This window comes from Scleropages formosus, unplaced genomic scaffold (assembly GCF_900964775.1).
Source record: "Scleropages formosus unplaced genomic scaffold, fSclFor1.1, whole genome shotgun sequence".
Classification (NCBI taxonomy): domain Eukaryota; kingdom Metazoa; phylum Chordata; class Actinopteri; order Osteoglossiformes; family Osteoglossidae; genus Scleropages; species Scleropages formosus.
In genome coordinates, this window is record NW_021641049.1 from 162,026 (window position 1) to 178,286 (window position 16,261).

At 39.1% G+C, this 16,261-nt stretch overlaps 1 protein-coding gene across 1 annotated transcript in view; it reads right to left on the minus strand.

Annotated features, from left to right (window-relative positions):
* Positions 1 to 15,897, minus strand: part of LOC114909794 (cadherin-11-like) — a 36,917-nt gene extending 21,020 nt beyond the window's left edge. Inside the window, exon 1 of the mRNA XM_029249597.1 lies at positions 15,738 to 15,897. The gene's annotated coding sequence lies outside the window, so the exon portion shown is untranslated. The remainder of the gene's footprint in view (positions 1 to 15,737) is intronic.
* Positions 15,898 to 16,261: the final 364 nt, after the last annotated feature.

Below are 16,261 nucleotides of genomic sequence, written 5' to 3' on the forward strand. Positions count from 1 at the left end.
TTTGCTGACTTTCAGTATGACCAGAGATTGTAAACCAGTGGGACTTCTTGGGTCCTACCCTTTCTTTTTGTTTTACACAGTTTATTGTGAGCAGCAGAATCCAGCCAGAGACCAAGCAAAGTGTTAGGGCTCGGTCCTCACACGGAATAGGAGAGTAACTTACTTTTCAATGTAGATACAGTTATGGCGAATGAGAAATGAAATTCACTACATCATGTAAAACTTGAGAAATGAGGTTCCTCAGTTGAAAATAAAAAAGAAAAATAGTTTTTTGATAGCTAATATAGTTTTTGCAAAATTTGTACATTTTGACAACTACGTCAGAACTGCCTTAGATGCAAGCAAGGAAACTGTTCAAATTAGAAATGGAATAATTTAAAGCAAAATTTGACAGTTCTTTTTTGTCTGACAAGTTGCGGAAATGTTGGCTGAATATCTCGATGTGCCTCTCAGCTGTGCCTCTAAATTGACATCATCTATTCAAAATCTGTTTCAACTTGATGAATCGATTCACATACCAATGCAGATAAAAACATATATTACAATTCTGAAATGGATTTCAAAGAACCGAAATACTACAAACTCAAATCTGATTCACTACTTGTGGTGACTGGCAACAGTGTTGCCTGCTCATATCATGCAGGTTGAATAGGAGTAAACATTATGTCTTCAAATTTATGAAAACAGACTAGTGAACAAAATAAACAGAACATTTTTTGCCTTTTTAACTTGTAACATTATGGTTGTAACTCAAACATTCATAACACAAGAACACAGTGTACTTTGAAAAAAATACTAATGTTACAATAAACTAATTGGTAGATTCACATCAATGGAAGTGATCACATAATCACAAATCAAGACAGCTAAAAAATAATTAGCTTCAGGCTCAGAACAACAAATGAATTACAGAAGTGCAGATCCTTAAACAGAAAATGTGTATTTAATTACTCAGTGCCTTGACTCTATATGTATATCACACTGTGCATTATTTATTTATTTGTTTTTTCTGTTGCTTTTTCCAGGAAAATCTGCACAAATTAAGTAACTTTGCATAATATTGATTTATAACGTCACTGCCTCAGTCTCTCATTTACATACTTGAATCTGTACACCTCTCCTGGTGGAGTAAAAGCTCTTATCCAGCCGTGCAGGCAGAGCAAATGGCATAAAGGCTCTTTAAACTTGAATACATTCAAATTGCATCAGGATATGAAGCCTTGTCAAAGCATGTCAGCATTCTTTTAGTTTTAATCAGGATTTAAAACAGTGTTATGCAACCTCACTTGATTACCTTGGGTTATTCTGTGGTTTGAACTAAATTTATAGTCAAAACTTCATCGCAAATAAAATAAATCCACCCCAAAAAATATCTGAGTCACTCTTTTTAACTTTACATTTATTCATTTTGTGATGCTTTTCTCCAAAGGGGGGGTGAGTGCAGCAGGTTTGGATAGGTCCCGCTTTCTGGTAGGTCTGGGGTTCGAGTCCTGCTTGGGGTGACTTGTGATGGACTTGTGTCCCGTCCTGGGTGTGTCCCCTCCCCCTCCAGCCTTACGCCCTGTGCCTGTCTTTATATTATTATATTATTAAACCTAAGGTTCACACCTTATTTTGTTCAATGATTTTGATGGAAGCAATACAAGAAAGAATTTGTATGAGTACTGGTTTTCATCTAAACAAAATATGCCAATAATTACTTGCAAAACGAGGTTGACAAAATCCTCAGTGGCAAAAAAGTACACCTCCCTTGTCCTTCTTAATGCACTGTTTCTGCCCACAAAGTCCTTCACTCTGGTTTAATATGTTGCAGCATAAACTTTGCATTTTTTTTTTTATTTTATTTCATCTCCATATTGTTTGTAAAAAAGGAATTAATTTGTGCACACAGTCAGGGGCATGACAACCATAGCTTTTCTTTCACAAATATTTAAGAAACTTAAACTAATGTGATAACATTATTACTGAATACTTACTGCACCATCAGACTAACAACAGTTAAGAAAGTGTGCTTTATTTTTTATTTATAACCTAAGTAGCAGAACTTTCTAAATGTATCTTGTGTGATGATAAAAATAATCATAACCCATGAACTGGGTTCTGAGACTTCATCACAGTATTTATAAAAGCATACATGCTTTTATATGTGCCAAAAGCTTAAAGGCCCTAAGTGCCTGGTTCAGCAGGACCTGCTACTGGCATTTCTACAATGCTGAGACATGTATTTAGTGTGAACAGGTCCAGTGCCTGCATTAAAAGGCAGAATTAATGCAGTGCAATACACTGCCAACCTGAGCAATCATTGGCCTCCCATGACACAGTCAACAAATACACCCAAGGCTCCAGCATGCACGAGCCATACTAAATTAATATGAAGGCATGAGTGCCAGTTCAACAGTGCCACTAATATTTTATCAGAAGAACAATAATGTAAGAAAGCAAAATATTATCCATCTAACACAGATTGCATTAACTGCACAGTCCCTCATACATGTTTGCTTCAGAAACAAAGCACTAAATGACAATTGGGACATTGTATTATGTCCGCTCTTCTTGTAAATGCAGAGTTTGTGAGAATTATGTGTCTATAGACAAAACACATTGTCCCCCTCAGACCATGGGAATGAGGGTGGGGTGGTGCAGTCATTTAGGGAAAAGCTATCTAAATATCAGCAACAGTTTTCAGGATTCAGCCCTGTCCCTCTCTGAAGCAGCAGACTTGATATAAAATTATCCCTCTATTTTACAAATGAATAGTGGTGTTGATAAGAGGAAATTAGATTATTCAAGTTGGTTCATCTCATCTCTTTGCCATTCTTCTTTTCATTTTTTTTTTTCTTTATTCTATAAACATTTGAGGAAGCGGATGGAAATTAGAGCTTTGTCCCTTTCAGTGCCTAACCACCTTTCTTCAGATGAATCTGAAAAGAGGGTACACAGCAAGTAATGAGTTTCTTTCCACCGCCATTTTTTAAGCATTTGTCCTTTAGCTGGGAGGAATATTAGCAATCCAAGTATGGGCAAGTTTGACACTCTTACAATATTTAGGAGAGGCTGGTGGCGCATTCTGTGCATTTGCTAAGAAAGGAGCGAAAATTATAGATCACGTAGATCAGTTCTGACATTTTTTTTTTCTTTCATTCCGTGTCCTCACTTCCTTTCCCCACATATTGTCGGTGCAGGTATAGTTTCTTCAGTAAGAATTTTGAGAAATAAAGAACTGTATCAGTGATAGTCATAGATTTATTCAAAAAGCAGCTGTTTAAGAAAAAAAAAAAAAAAAAAAAAACAGCTTCTCACCTCATGCCATTTTGAATCCTTCCCCTACAGTCAATCCCAGTTATCCATTTTACTGCACTTTACTATGATTAGGTTTGAAAGCAGAGTGTTCTTTTACTTTTTGTACATTCCAGCATTGAATCTAATTGCAAATGCCACATGTGTCTAGTCATACTAAGAGTGCTTTGTGGAGAGGAATTCTCAAAAAAGAATTTCCACTCTCTAAAATACCAAAATATGTAGAGTACATGATATAGATTCTGTATCCTGCATTTTTAAGAATTCATTTGGGTATTTTATTGTCTGTTTGTAGAAATGGTTTCAGTTCACGCCATTGATTCTAATAGGATTTGTATTGCTGAACCTCAGTTCATTCAAAATCCACACAGCTCTCTAGGAGCAAGCACAAGGTTTAGAGATTATGCAGAGCTATTCAGAAGATTTATTAAAAGTACAATAAAACTGACTGTAAAGCGCAGCTTCGAAATGCAAAGCACAGTTACAGGCAGGCAGATAAACAGTGCATTTGAAAACCACGGGGTCTCTGTTTGAGGAAAGTATCTAATTTTAATGAGCTACACACCCTCTTAATCTGTCGTAGTTTAATGCATTAAATACATTAATACATTTTTATGTGCTCTTGACACTTATGAGTAGGCTTGAGCAAACTAAAAAAGTGGAAGAAGAAAGCTGTTGTCATTGCAAGTGACCTGCCATATTTCGTACCTTCTTTGAACAGTACAAAGAGCCCAACACGCCATCCAGATCTCGATAAGAAGAAGCCCTGAACCAGTGGTCAGACAGCCTCCAATGAATATCAAGTGACAGAGCCCGACTCAGAGCTTTTATGGCCACCTTCTGCATTTAAACAGCCATTACTCTACAGGGTGCTCGGGAGAGGCGATGCCTTGGGATGTGGATGTGCAGGAACTGACCCTCACAAAAGCAAAAGAAGGCCTAGGTTACTTCGTGAATGCTTAATGCAGCATTGCTTTGTTATCCCTTGCTTTTGTTTTATTTCAAACTATTCAGCTTTCATGGGGAAATGAGATTTGTCCACAACCAGAAGTGGTGACTAGAATCCATAACCATCTACTTCAGGGTTTTATTTGCAGTTATTACAAGCCCGCAGCACTGAAGCCAGGAACTGATCATATCGTCCAGTTGGCATCAGTATTGCTTTTGGCTGTAAAGTATTAAGTGGCACAGACATGATAACAAATTGGATGTTCAAGACTGACAAAACATTTGCCAAACACGCTCAGCCCAGACATCGCAAGACTGATTTCAGAAATAGCAAGCTTCTTTTGATGATTTTATTATGGATCTTAAGTCATGCAGTGGTAAATGAATACTTTGAAATTGCTGTAGAAGTTATAAATTATGCACAAAATACCGCATTTGTTTTAAAGGACAACCGAAAAGAAAATAAATCAATGTTAACACTTGCCTTAGAAAAAAAGGAAGACAGTGATCAATTTTTCAATTATGTCTTGCAAAAGAGTGTTGATGCACAGGCAGAATTTCTCACACTACCAATATTTCTCTAAACTTCCAAAGGCACCAAAGAATCGAGGGGGAAAGAAGGAAAAAAAAAAAAAAAAAAAAAAAACTTTCCACACATGGATTTACTGAGCTGTCATCTAGCCATAATCTGTTATTATGTCTTTGAAACTATGTGCGATTAATTTTTCTTTTAAATTAACTGTCTGGGCTGCTTTAGCAATGGAAGTTGTCATGGAGTCATAGTATAAATGGTTTATGTCATAACTTTTCTCAAGCCCCTATTCCCTGTAGCTCCAGTATGTAATTGAAAAGCCATCTCAGAATGAAATGAGAAAGCAAGTTGTTTTTGTTGTTTGTCAAAACGCAGGGCAATAGAAAAATCGTTTGCTGGAAATGTTAGCAGTTAGCTTGTTATCAGGTCAATGCACTGAAATTCTAGACATCTCCTGGTCTGAGAGAATGGCTTGATGGAGACTCTTCTGTAACGTGTGACATACGTCAGTGCTTGCCCTAGATGCAAGGTAAAGCTGAAAAGTGAGTGTCTCCATAGGTTTAAAACACGAAATGCAGGATTTTCAGTTAAAAATAAAATGATAATGCAACTAAACTGAAAGCCTATACGCAACTGCATAACGACAGCGTACACTGTAATTTCTTTAATGCTGTTACCAGGCACTCCGACTTCTGTGTTTCCTCGAACCTCCCTCTGTTCCCACCTCTCCACCACCACCCTCGGGTGCTGATTTGCTGTCGGGGTCGGGGCCCGTGATAAATGGTCCATCTGGCTGCCATTACTGCTGCATGCTGTTTAGATTCCGCCTGCAGCCGAGCGCAACACGCCACAGGAGCCCTAAAACCCATATCAGTCCCGAAGGGTATGCATCCCGTCCATTTACCGACTGGATTACAAGTACTGCAGAGGAGTTTTCACGATAAAAACACACAGTAATGCTCAAAGCGCCACTTCATTACTTTTATATCACACTACTGTTTATGAGAACGCTATTATTTAATGTATCCTCTCAATTGCTTTTTCCTGGTTTAGCAGTTTACTTAAAGAACTGAAAATTACCTGTTAAGCAACAGAACATTTCGCTGGAAACATATTTTTTTCCAAATAACTTTTTTTTTTATTGCTTAAAAAAACAATAAACACTGTTAAAAACCAATAACAGCCTCTGGTTGCTTGATGGTCCCACTCATAACAGGTCCAAAATTGAAAATCTATAGATTCATAGTTTTACCTCTGACATGATGATTTAACAATTGTGCCTGTATCCAGATATCTTAATCTGCTGCTGAAAGCATGTTTGCATATTTGCAGGAACAAGGGGTGGTGTTCTGGTTAGTACATCTGCCTTTGGAACCAGCCGTTACAAGTTCAAATCTTCTCTGTAGCAGTAATACTCTTCAATACAGTACCTATCTTACACTGCTCTAGTGAAACTACCTGGCTGTCTAAATGGGTAAATAATAGCAAAGCTGCTTCATAAAAAAAATTAGATGTGTAGTATATGTGGCTTTTAATTGTATGACACCTTAGAGAAAAGTGCCAGCTTTCAATCAATGGAAAATTTAGATATAAATTCATGTAATGTGTTACAGCATGACAGGCACAACAGCTGTAACTCCACATATGACCTGATGTTATTAGAAAGGAAGGTTTTTATGACAGCAGCTGCCAGATCTGCCCCTTATATACAGTAGTATACAGAATATACTTATATATACTGAGCCTTAATGTAAAGAAATAGAGGGGCAAATGGGAACAGATTTCTGGGGTAACAAACAAAACAAAAGCAGCTATTACATGACAAGGCTGTTTCTGTTTGCTCTCCAGGGGGTCTTAGAAGCTGACAAGGAGGGCCATGGGAGGCTAGTTTCTCTGAGATGGTTTGGGGTCTTGCTTTCAACACCCACCTACGTGGCAAGTTAATGAATGCTCTCAGGATCTACGAAGGGGGAGAATGGTCCTTGGGGAAGCTGCAGGCATCGCTGAGCCCTACGTCATCTCTTTTGCATTACTGCAGTGTATCTGTTCTGCCACATTACTTCCGCTTTAAACGCTAAACTGATTCAATTAATAAAGGAGACTGGCAATTCCATTTAATACTTACTACTGGCATCCTTAAAAACAAATTAGAAATTAAAAAAGACTTTTCTTCAATCCAATATCCTTGAAACACCCTTGCTCAACATGTTTATACTGCATTTATAATGATTGAGGGCTTGCAAAGCGATAAAATGTTTACAATGGGAAAGCATCATTTTGAACTGTATTCAAGCAAATAACTGCCATCTCACCAGAATTTATGCAGTAGAACAGTAAACACATATTATACACTTACCAAGAACTTTACTAGAAACACTATACTAATACTGGGTAGGGCTTCCCTTTGCTCTTTAAACAGTCTCAATTCTTCGTGCCATGGATTCTGCAAGATATGGGAAACATTCCTTTGATATTCTGGTCGATGTTGACATGATTGCATCACGCAATTTCTGCAAATCTGTCAGCTGCACATTCATGCTGCGAATGTCCCGTTCTACAACACCCCAAAGGTGTTATACTGGATTCAGATTTGACTGGAAGTCCACTGAAGAACACTGAACTCATTGTGACGTTCATGAAACCAGTCTGAGACGACATTTGCTTTGTGGCAAGGTGCATTATCATGCTGGAAGCAGCCACTAAATGATGGGTAAATTGTGGCCATAAAAGGATGCACATGGTCAGCAGGAATACTCTGATAGGCAGTGGCATTCAAGCAATAATTGATTAGTATTAACAGGCCTACATTGTGCCAAGAAAACATTCCCCACACCATTACGCCACCACCACCAGCCTGGACTGTTGACACAAGGCAGGTTGGGTGGATAGATTTCTGTTGTTGATGCCAAATTCTCACCCTAACATCTGTGTGCCTCAGGAGAAATTGAGATTCATCAGACTAGGCCATGTTTTACTGAGATCACGTTTTACTGAGTGCCCATTTTTTCCCCATTCTGGTGTTTGATGTGAACATTAACTAAAGTTCCTGACCTGTACCTGCATGATTTTTATTCATTGCGCTGCTGCCACGTAATTGGCTGATTAGATAATTGCATGAATAAGCAGGTGTACATGTCTTCCTAATAAAGTGCTCCATGAGTGTATATCTGCCAAAAAATCAAACAAGTCTACATCTCAAAAGCTGTAATTTGTATATATTGAAGAGATTTTTCATTCTGCTCTTCTTTCCGCTTGTTTACTTTACTTGGCCATGTTTAACCTTGTAGTTCTCTTCCACCATGCCTGCCAGTTCTCTGTCAGCAGAAGTGAAATAGAAATGGATAACTCAAGGATTCCCCTCCTGCTTTTGATCGAGGCCTAACCTTTAGTTACAGTGGTTGTGTATTCTTTTCTTTGAACTGGTAAAGGAAGGCACCTAGATACAGGGCTAGCCTGAATTCTTCATTTTTGCCTGATAAAGAGAATGAAATGAAAAAGGTGGTATGGAATTGCATAGCATCTTGTAATTCTTGGCTGAATAGCCTGCAACAGCACAATTACACTCCGTGGTTAGTCCTAGGACTTGATACCAAAAACCAGCGCACAACAGCATTTTTGACCTCTACAAAAGACACCTTGCATCTCCAGGGTTTATCTCCTACATACACAGATACATGCCTTTGGACAAAATTGGACAAGAAGTAAGTTTCTATGAGATGTATGTAGCTTTGGAGAAAAGCGTCAGCTAAATGAATAAATGTAATGTGCAGACTAACTTTTGTATGCATATTTCCAGGAAGTTTGATAGTCCTGTGGTGCACATCACTGAAACCCTACACAGAAAAGATGTTAACATGAAAGGTTATATGATACATAGCATAGTGCATTAGGGACACCATGGTATCATCCTTTAATTTGGTTGTTTCTAAATCCATTTTTTTCAAGGCCTACTGCATGGTTAGGTTTGGCTCTTTAGGAAGGGAATTAACAGGCATTTTGGTGCTGTTGCTTTTGAATATAGTGGGTTTTTTTTGTAATAAATATGATTCACTACTACACACCCACCTTGAGAACCGCTTGTCCCACACGGGGAATCAGAGCCTACCCCGTAACACAGGGCGTAAGGCCGGAGTGGGAGGGGACACACCCAGGACAGGATGCCAATCCACCGCAAGGCACCCCAAGCAGGACTTGAACCTCAGACCCCTAAGAGAGCAGGACCATGGTCCAACCCACTGCGCCACCGCACCCCCTTAAATGATTCACTACCATGAACTGAAATTATAAAATAAAAACAGTAATGGATAGACATTTAAACACAAACTAATTGGTTTCACCATGTTTTCTAAGCAAATCATGACATGTTTACAAAAGCTTGTACATCTGTGTATCACTTCATACTTGATGAAGCAATTGCAACATTTCCATCCGAGAAATCTTCTTTAGATTATCCTTCATTCCACCCTGACCAAAGGAAATATTCTAAGACTGTGTTTTTGGTTCATTTAAATTGTGTGTCTAACTGCAAGTGTTCTACAGTATTTACATTTAATCATTTAGTAGAAGCTTTCTCCAAAGTGACATCCATCTCAGCGAAAATACAATTTGTGCATTACATTAGGGGAAAGGGACATAGCTGCAGACATGTGATTCTTAAGTAAACCTAGTTTGTTTCTTTCCGCTTGATGCACCAATGTTCATCGCTCCAGTAGGTGCATAAAATGCAGGATAGATGAATCCTGATAACACACCACATTGGAATTGTACATATTTATTCCCAAGAAAATTCTTATTCTGACTGTAATTCTAAATCTCCTATTTAAAGGAGGCATTTCCATTGCTTCAAATCCTTCTGACCTTATGTTTATTAACCAGCTAACATGTCTGGCAAACTAAACTCAGGAAAGGCCTTTATTCAGACAAATATTTTTAGGAGTTGAGCTGACATCAGTAGATTCAGAAATATTATTTATAGGAACTTGGACTGCAACCAAAAGTCAAACAGTTTTGTATCTTTTAGATAGGTGCAAAGGAACCAGCTGTACACATCAAAAGGAAATACTGTACTATTAAACTGTAAGCAGTGGAAGTCAATTGGTGTGCAAGTCTCTCCGAAGAAATTAAGGAGAAAATAAAGAAAAATCTGGAAAAAGCTTCTGAAGCAACAACAATGCCACAGACACCCAAATGATATGGTCAGTAAAAAAACCAGGCAGCAGTGTGCTTCTGTTTTATCTGACACACTCTGTACCCCCTCCAGGGAATCACAAAGTGCCTGGGTGTCTCGTAACAATTCTGAATTCCAATATTACTACATACCTTTATTTTATTTTGTTTATACATAGAGCTCAAACTAAGCACCAGGTATGGAAGACCACCCACCCCTGCTGCCACTTAAAGAGCACTACTAGCAGAGAATGTGGTGGCAAGACAAAGCAGAAGGGCTTCCTTTGCTGGTAGACTGAGCTACGGGGATTGAAGGGACCAACAAAGAATTTCAACTGAAGAAGTGAGGGTAAAGGAGAAGGGAGGCCAGCACTGTAACCAGGAGGTTCAGAAACCCAGTGACATTTTGAGACACTGCCCACAAGGGCAGAGTTGGCTAAAGCTCTTGACCTGCCCATAATTACACATAACACTGGCCACCTGACACATTAAAAATTAAACCGTATTGAAGTTTCAGGTTTATAAATATACTGCGGGAAAAAAAAGAAAAGAAAAACCTATTGACCTGTGGGGGGTCCTTAACACTCTACCTTTTATTAAGTACATGTGCGTTTATAGCATTTTACATGGGTGCCATATAACCTTAAGTCCTCTTAAGACTTCAACTACTTGTATGAAACCTGACTTGGTTTTTAATCACATTAGTTTGTGTAATGGGGTTATTTCAATGGAAATGAATGAGTAAAATATGTGGGAAGAAGTGATAATTTTCTTTAAAATAATAATATGCTAACCAGTGTGTGTTGACACTCAAAAAATAAACATTCAGAAATCATCTTGCTGTAGCTGACCTTCTTGCTCCATAGTCTTTGCTATAGAATGTCACTTATGTCAAACATATTTTCATAAGTGTAGTAATTTGAAAAACAGAAAAATTTTTTAGTAGAAACATTTATCCTGTTGATTGATTTATCTTAAGCTGCACTTCCTTAAATAAAAGGAGTACGTAAAGGGAAGAATTATTGATCCTTTGTTGGCTGTGGTTCATGAGTAAAAGTTACTGTGGAATTATGAGCAAAATGAGTTACAAAGAGACTTCCGATCCAAAGAGTGTTTGTAAGATTAAGAGCCCATATACAAAAAATACTAAACAGATACAAAAGATGGAATGGAACTTTGTAATTCAGGCAGCATTAAGGTGCTATGAAAAATGAAAACAGCACATAACTGTCATTAATTTATTTTGCTCTTAGTTATTTCAGGGTTAGAACTGACAATGAGTACTTGTAAGCAATGACAATGACTACGGAAAATGTTAGACATGTTGGACTATCATGTATGTCTATGAAACTGCATCATCATTGCATAATAAAGAAACAAGCAAAACTACACTTTTAGTAAATGCAATTATGATCATCACCTTTCTTCTCCTCCGCAGTGCTTATTGATGTTCCTGTAAATTATCGGGTGAGATGATGTACACCCAGCTGTCTTAAGTAACTTCTGCAAGGACATATGTTACCTGAGTGGCACAAAGTAAATTGCTGAGACCACCTGTCATTTTGCATCTTTAAACACTGGAGAAATAAAAATGTGTCTGGATTATAACCAATTGACTGTACTAACAGAATCATGAATGTAATGCAGTAATATAAAAGGGAGTAAAAGAATTATAGTGCACTCATATGTTGAAATCCATTACAATCCTGTGAATGACAAATGCTTAAGTTACAAAAACATTTAAAAAGTTTTAATTTGCAGTATTTAACTAATATTCATAAACATCACTGGCAAGTAAACCATAGTCATTCAAATCTCCCATGAAAGTGTTCATTGTATTTTTTCTATCACTCATATTCTGAAGCTAAGGCACCACTCTTGTGTTTGTCTTCTTTAAAGCACTGTCAGGGAAGTGATGTTATTTATAATCATCTGAGGTTTATAAAGTAGGATCAATACAGTATCTGCTTATCAGATAAACTCAAAATTATAATCTCAGCTGCAAACTGTAAATAAGGAGTTCGCCACTTTAAGGTATACAACATGCATGCCTATCTTCTCCTAAAAAGTCAATATTTAGTACCCTGTATATTCTACAATTTTTAAAAATTTAAATGGATTTTGAAGAAAAAATGTCAATGAGAATGAATGAATGCACCTCGTAATTAATTAAATTTTAAATGTATTTACCATAATTACAGTGAAAGTGTAGGAAGAAGTACTCAGCTAATAATCTGCCTGCCTCACAGGCACATAAAAAGTGAAAGAAAGTAACCTTAACATTTTCTTATCTTATTTACTGTGATAATACATCAGATGCAGCATATTTAGGTTTACTAGTTGTCTGTGCTGCCTGTGAAATGGGTAAGACAGGGAAAAAGGTGCACTAATTATCCTTAGCATATGTTCAATTTTGACATTAGTCCATACATGTAATATGGTCATCTTCATTTTTAACAGTTAAAACATTCAGTTTACCATTTCTGTAATATTGTTTCTTTTTAGGGGGAGCGTGGTGGTGCAGTGGGTTAGACCACAGTCCTGCTCTCCGGTAGGCCTGGGGTTCAAGTCCTGCTTGGGGTGCCTTGCGGCGGACTGGTGTCCCGTCCTGGGTGTGTCCCCTCCCCCTCTGGCCATACGCCCTGTATTGCCGGGTAGGCTCCGGTTCCCTGCGACCCCGTATGGGACAAGCAGGTGTGTGTGTGTGTGTGTGTGTGTGTGTGTGTGTGTGTGTGTGTGTGTGTGTGTTTTTTTCTTTTTATTAAAAATCTATTGGGCCAAGGATACCTCCCTGAGTATAACTTTATTTCTTGTAACATAACTATCATTACTGATTTTCAACATTCAGTTCATTTCATATCTCTTTACAGGACAATAGAAAAACTGTGTACTCTGTATTTGAAACAACATCCAGAAGATGATAATAAAGCTCACTGGCACGACCTGTGCCTCCTTTGCACTTAACTACACAAGAGGACCAATATCAAAACCTACTGAGTTCTCAAAAAATAGGTATAGTTTAAAGTTGTATACTATAAATAACACAACCAACCCCCTGCTGTTTACCAGTATTTACCACTGTGACCCACTTCTGAAATTTGTGTGGTGCTATGAGGCAGTTTTACTTAAATTAAACCCCCCTAATTTGATCAATCTTCACCTCAGAGTGAAGCAGTCTATTAATAACCCTTCTAATTGCTTCTTTCATCTCCTACCGCAATCCAGCAATGGCAATGAGATTCTGTACACAGGAATGCTAAAAGGAACATGAAAACCTTGAATAACACATCAAATATTTGAGAAAAATTTTTACGACATGAAATCTGCTTTTCTTTATTTGAAGGTCGTCTGCCTAATTGACAAGATTCAAATTTGAAATAATCCCATTGTGCACAAAATTCTTCGTTTTATAATGTTGTCCTTAGCATTCCACCAATGACCTTGCCAGAGCTTTTTTTTTTCTTGAGACAAAAACATTGACAAGTATTGCATGATATCTGTGTAGTCATCAGAAAGTTATCTGCACAAACAAAGATGCCATAATCTCTATTTAACCTTTATTTTGAAAGCAACATTTTATCAGTATAGTAATGGGGTGAAACATAAGCTTTTAAAACTTACTAAAATGCAGTTCAATGAGAACGTCGATGGTGCATTAACACTGTCTTGCCTTGAAAGGCACAATTACGCAACTGTGAATACCATTACACAAACTGTCATTATGACTGTTCCATGAAATTATGCAGAGGAACACTATCAGTAGAAATACAACCTACAATCTAGAACACACACACAGACGCACACTGTATTTAGTACCTACAGTATATACCTACCCTTACATGTCACAGACATGAAACTGTTAAACCTAAATGAGCATAGATCCCTCAGCATGTGCCTCTTTTCAAGCAACTGATTTATGGTCTGAGCATGTCTGTTCAATTTGCATCCAGTGTACAAGTGCAGCATCACTGAACAGTGAAGGACATTCTGAGCAGTCTTCATTTACTTTGTCTCATAGTCCAGGAAAAACAAAAAAAAAAAAAAAACCCAAAAACGACTCAGACAGTTCAGGGGCTTGGGGGGTCGAAGGTTCCAAATTATCCAAAATGAAAATTACACTGAATTGTAGTCACTAGACCCAAGTGTAGCAGATGATGTGTACAGATGTGCGCAACACACTTGTTCATGGAAGAGCAACAGCACCCCCTATTGGAACTGAGCATCCCTGGGCAAGGGGGTGTATCTTTGACTCAAGTGTATGGTTATGCATATGGATCGTATGTGTCAAGGAAGGACAAACCTTATATTTTTCCATGCAGACGCAGAACTGGGTACAGCTATGTGTGCAGGCGCAGATGCAGTGGGGACTGTGTGTCAGAGTGTGCAGCTGCATCACTTTATGGTACAAGCGTGTAGTCATTTAAAAACAGCAGAATAACTGGGTACTCGACGAAGAAAACCCGTCAGGCGTCGTTTCCTCGGTGAATCACGTATGGAATTACACAACATTATCCTAAATTTAGCAACTATCGAATACCTGGCAGTCCAACGTCAAAAGTACATGTTTAGCGTCGAAAATTTGAGCTTAACATAACGCGCACTGCTGGCCTGCTGCGGCTTCACAAGAACTGCAGTGCACTGCCAGTCAGTGGCCTCAGTGGTATTTCAAAACAAACCACTAAATAAAAACTTATCGCTTTTTTTTAGCCCTGATTCCGAGTTTCGGTGGGTTCTGCTGTTTCAACACATACATCATATCTGCTTTTAATGTACGACGTGACTAAAAGCGGTTACGCGGTGACCGATAATTAGTGTGAAACTGTCGCCTCAACCTGTTGTCGCGAGCACAGCCACAAGCGGCAGCTCGAGCGTTTCGCTTGTGCGCGCGCGCGCGCGCGGGCTCGTGCCGCCACTTCTCGAGCTCCGGTGAAAAAAAAACGCACAGCAAGAATCGGGCGGCTGTTTTTTGCCATGTTCTGTGGTTCACGAATCGAATGTCTGACATTGAAACCCACTTTGCCACTCATATGAAGCTTTTTTGAAAGAAATTTCATACAGTGCTGCAATATTCCTTATTTCAGCCGTATTACGTGCCGTTGCGGATATAAAGAAGTGCGGGTGTTGGACAGCCTACAGACACAGAAGTACAGAGGTACGTTCTTAGCATTCGAAAGATCCAAGTGATTCGGGGGGGGGGACATATTAATCGAACAGAATTAATCAGGTTTTAATTATACCACCGGGTTTATTCTGCGTCACATATTATACAACTACATCTTGGATCTTCTCCGCTTACCGTAATTTACCAAGATTAGGTTTGAGTAATTAAAATAGCCACATTCAACATCTCTATCTGTTACAGCATCCATTCGTGGTAAAATAATAAAACATTTCTTTTTGTCAAATATTCACATCCGAAAATGCGAGATGACAGACACTTTGCAAATGTGAGATCAAGTCAACTGCCCTGCAATAAATGATAAACACCCTTGGATGTCCGTATGCATTGAAACGACATGGTCCTAACGGAATAATAATGAAATGACTGGATAAAGTGTCAGATCAGTAAACTGATATCAGGATGTTTTGTAGTTAAAATAAATTAAAAAAAAACAGCGAAACATAGATCATGTGAATCAAATATTAATTTTCCCTGAAAACAGAAACAAGAAGTGCCAGTTTCAGATCACACGGTTGCTCGCGACCCCCCCCTCCCCATCTCCTATGAAACACATATTCTTGCAAACACATGTTATACATAAGCCTTGATAAGGTGTTTTCAGAAAGCACTTACCTTGACAGAGGCGCGTTCACCTAAGGGCTCCGGTGGGGTCCCATGCGCCTGCACCAGCTGGCCCCACTTGTCCACACGCGGAGACGCGCATCACTCACAGTCCGCGCACGGGCTGCTCTGCGCGCTCACAGTCACACGCAGCCGCACGCGCGGAGAGATGCGAACCGGGGGAGGAGGAAGGCAGAGTAAGTGTTGACTAGAACTGTATCCCACCCGAAAAGGTCCGAGCCGCTGTCCCTCCTCAGTGGAGCGGCGCGACGCCCGTTCGCGATGCAGCCCAGCCTTGTGCGGGAGCGCGTCTCCCCTGCCCGTTAGACTGCCATGTGGAGGCGCAAAGCCACTTTGCGCGTCCCCGGCTGCCGCTCAGACGAGAGCCCGCACAGATCGAACAGGGTTCGAGACCTCTCAACCAATGAGACTGGCACCCCACAGATCCCACTGTCCCGCAGATCCTTGGGAAACACCTTGAAGGGGCTGTGCAGCATCTTCTTCTTGTATGCAAAACAATGAATGGATTTGCATGG